The sequence below is a fragment of the Electrophorus electricus genome, chromosome 19 (assembly GCF_013358815.1).
Source record: "Electrophorus electricus isolate fEleEle1 chromosome 19, fEleEle1.pri, whole genome shotgun sequence".
In the NCBI taxonomy this organism is placed as follows: Eukaryota; Metazoa; Chordata; class Actinopteri; order Gymnotiformes; family Gymnotidae; genus Electrophorus; species Electrophorus electricus.
The window spans coordinates 10,132,056-10,136,674 of NC_049553.1; positions in this window are offsets into that span (position 1 = coordinate 10,132,056).

Here is a 4,619-nt window from a genome sequence, read left to right on the forward strand (position 1 = left end):
GGTGAACACATGTTCCCGAGGACTTTGTTTCTAAAAGGGAACATGACTGAAGTGTAGCTGAACTGCGCAACCAGTCTGCATTACTGTGCCCAGCTCTTTGTAGAGCAGTGTTATGCTCATGTCTGGCAGACTGTGTTTGTGGCTGTTTGAGTGTGGCGTATCCCTGACTCTAAATGGCGATGATTGTAGATAGGTTAGGGTTTGGGTAAGTGGAGAAGATCTTAATTAGATCTTTTATCGGGCGCTTAAGCTCTGCGTGGTATTTGGTTGCGTTACGGTACCTGTCTCCTCCTCTAGCCCATGTCCCACTGTGGCCCGGTGTCTGTCCTCGCAGCAATACACATCTAATTCAGTTTACGTTCTCGGTGGATGAAAGGCACCTCTAGTCTATATGTTGTGTCGGACGTCCCTTACCCTGCAGCGAGCCTTCGTGTCTCGGGCCCTGGTGTCCAGGGAGGTTTTGGTGGGCCTGCCACTGCTCTGCCTCATCTTGTTCCGATGGAACTTGATTTGGTGATAATCCAAAGTCGTGTGTCCGCTGCTGCCATTACTCCCGACTGGGGCCAAGGCTCAGAGTGCCCCCTTTGAATTTGATAGCCCTCAAAGTGCTAAACAAGTCTTCCGCTCGGCCCATTTGGCCGTTTGTGCGGGGCTCTAATGTAGCTCTAATGGCCTTGATTTGATCGTCCCTCGCCGGCCTGCTCAGGAACACGCCGTTCCGTCTGACTCAATGTGCTGATGCAGGATCACTGAGAGCCCGAAGGGCCCCATTTGGCCCCTACACTGAGGGGCTCTTACTCTCATCACAAACTTGCACCGATCACTGCCGTTTTGAGATTCAGCTATGCCAGTGTAAACGTGCGTGAGTTGGATGGGGGGTAGGGGGTTGGCCACAAGACCGTTCCATGATTTCTGGAATGGGGGGGACTTGCATTGACTTTACCATGTGATTTTCCGTGGGATGCGACCTTTCTCTTTCTATTCTATTTTATTCTATGTTTCAACTTTTTCTCTTTCTTGCTTTGCCCCACTAACATAAAGCCCCTGCCACACTGACTCCCACACTGGCAAAGCTCCACTGCCTCAGTCTGAGGACTAGTGCATTAGCACTTAGCATGGACAGCTATTCGCCTCCACTCAGACAGGTCTCTGTCCACCGCTCCTCCACACCCAATTCAGTGCTTGCATTTAGCATTAGCTGATGGTTTTTAAGCAGCATTAGAGCACACACTGAACTTGGCAAAGCTGCGTTTCGTTAGAGTTCGACATTCCTGATCAAACTCTTTGATTCACATGTTGAAAGGTGACTTTCAATGCTGCCGCATTATCGACTAGTTCAGTATTTAACTTTACCACAAAAGTGAATTTCATGACATGCATGCTGCTAATGAACTTTTGCCTATTTGCTTGCTGTACTTAACCCACTTCCTCGTTCCTCTTCCTCGTTGTCTCTGCCTTTCCTTGCTAATGCTTCCTCATTCTGCAACACCGTTGGCTTTGCAGTCCTCCATTCATTAGCATGAAGCTTGTCTCCCCAGCGCACGTCAGAGCGACCGATCGCCAAGCTCCTCGACTCCTGTAGCCTCTCCAGCAAATTGTGATGCATTCAGACGACAGTCCCTCCGTTTTGTCAATATACGAATAGTCGGCGACCAATTACTTTATAATTGGTGTGTTTCTGAGGTTTGGGTGCACTATTAAAGCATGTCAAGTGTAAGGGCTCCTCTAAATGCCAATGTAATTAGGCCATATTTGAATAAAAGGTGTGAGAAGATGAGGAGACCTCTGACAAAGGTGGGTAATTAAGTGAAGCATGTAGATCTCGATGAAGTCTTCAGCGTAAGACTCCAACCTTTTGTTTCTCTCCAGATGAACACAAAGCTAACAAAAGGTACAATGATTTTGTCCCACTGCGCTGTTATTTTTGTCTTCTAACTATCAGGGTTATTCTTGGCCAGGTAAGGCCATGTCACAGCACATGCCAAGTCTCCGGGAGCCATGGGAGCAGTATTTGAAGCCAATCTGAGTTCAGTATTCAAAGCACCTCGGCTAGGGCAGTGATCTTCAGATCCAGAGTGGGAGGGTCATGGTGTCACATAGCTCAGTGTGTGCTGACATGCGTGATTCAGTCATGAGATGGGCAGGGTCAGTTGAACCAGCACAGGCTGGACACTGGAACGTGCGGTGCTATGGCTGGGTCAGAGGACCTCGGAGGCAGGACGTCTCAGTTACAGATAATTAAAGTTTGGGAGAATGATGTCAGGAGGACCCAGGAGCATTGAAAGAATGCTGGAAAATGTCAAGGTTTAAACTAAATTCCTCTGGGAATGTGCTCATTTTGCATTTATTTCTCTATTCTCATTGTTAGTAACCTCGATTTAAAAGATATTTTAATCTCTAGCCATAGGTGGCCTACTCATTAGTGAAAGTATGGTAGCAGACATCTTTAAACATAGTTGACTTTATGCCAGCTTCTCAGCCATTAGTATTCCTGTTTTGTCAGTACGTTTATGTGCATGGTATTTACTACTCCTTAGACTCCTTTTCTTGATTTGGTTGACAGCCTCCCTCACGTCTTATTGTCTCCTTTGCGTCTCTCTCTGCTTTCTGTTCTCATGCTCGTGGAAAATGACTGGCTAATTGATTAAGTTGCCATGTTGCGGAGTGACAGTTGTGCAATGTAGTAGCATCCAACACAGTATTGATGGCCCAGAACATCGAAATAAAGCTGCCAGAGTTGAGTTGTGCTGGTGTGTGTGTGTGTGTGTGTGTGTGTGTGTGTGTGCGCGTGTGTGTGTGAGTGCGCGCGCGCGTGCGTGTGCATGATAGAAACAGAATCCAAAAGCTGAAGCCTTTGGCGGATCAAAGTCAGGTGTCAGAACAGTCAGGGCTGCAGTGCCATGTCTGGATCTCACGCTACAAAATCGGCTCGTCTGGTCGGCGGCTCGCGCTCATACCTCACAAAGCAGAATTAGCGCAGTTCAGTGCTCCCCAAAGGCTGGCTTTTCAATGGAGCGCATGAAGGACAAATGGTTAAGCCTCAGGCGAGACACACACACACACACACACACACACTCTCACACTGTCAGTCACTCGCTTGTGTACTCAATTAGATGTTTTATTTCAGTATGGCGTTCCATCTCTGTCTGTCTCACTTTCCCTAATTTCTGGCTGTTCCCTTCTTTCTCTCCCTGTACTTAGCAGGCTTTACACTTTGTCTTTCCCAGAGGTTTTGTCGCTCTTAGCAGGCACAGGACAGACTAATTAAAAGTGTGCTGGAACATGCTGGAAGGACCGGCTCAACAAGACGCCACAGCAGGGTAACACGTCTTAAAGGGCACAGATACACTCTGTATGCAAAGTGGTAGTTACCATTAAGGAGGCTGTGCGGTAGACAGGGAGGGACACTTTCAGAGTATTTCATCTTGTTAAAGGACCGTGGCTTAAACACACACACACACACACTCACACACACACACATACACACATCACCCCTGTCATAGACTGCACATTGATGTTGTGCTCCCTTGACTAGAATGGGCATCGGCTTTGTCTGGTCTAAGTGCAGAAAGACAGTGCACGCAAGTATGAGCACATCCCAGATGACAGTTCGCTTTTGTCAAGATGATTCGCTTTGTCTAATTGGAGCACCTCACGGCCACAAATCAAATAAACACATCTATTAAGTGGCTTATTCATTCATGTTTGAATCCGATGCTTGACACACTCTGTCCATTACGAAACACCGATCATGTCAGAGGAGCGGCGAGATTGGTTTAATGGAATCAGAGTTTAAAATTTAAACCCCAGTGTTGTTTTATAGGCTTATAAAGAGTCACCTCTCTGCAGTGTGCGCTGATACAGCGTTTGCTCGGATGGTGTACGTCACCCAACCTTGGGCTTGCTGTGAAGTCACCGCTTGCTGCCATTAACATGCAAACAGGGATCTGCTGAGACTGCCATGAGCAAAATGGTAAGGATGGAAAACAAGGGGGGGGGGGAGGGTCGATCCACGACCTCTTTATTGGCGCTGGCAGCGAGAATAGTTCGACTGTGGGAGTTCTCCTCGTTCATTCTGACACGAGAAACGACTCATTACGGTCGAAGACAACGCTGTTGGTGTCAGTCAAACCAGCCAGCGGCTCTAAAGGACAGGAGCTGCAGCCTCTGGAGAGCTCTCATCTTCCAGCTGAAAGGAGAGCGGTGTCACCGATAAGCCCCGCAGTACGACGTGCGAGCAATTAAAAGGATGATGTAATTCTGTGCTACGCTTTTGTCCGATGAGCTGGGAGGAGGAAACAGATCGACGGGTTGCTTATCGGGTTGCATCTAGTGGAGAAACTGATCATCTGAAACAGCTGCTTTCGGGTATTAATCTCTGCTGAGGCGCAGAGGAGCCCCGTTCTTTTTCGACTTTGCTGTGGTTGCTAAAGGGTATCAACTAAGTAGCATTTTAAAATGAAATAACAATTCCAAAGTTGTAAAAGTTGTTTACTATACACGGTCTTGTGCTCAGTATGATATATTTGTAACTCTTGCATTGATGAATACTTGGGAGTATGAATGTGATGTGCTCTGTATAAGGTCCTAGTTTTCATCTACTACCTGAGACGTTTCAT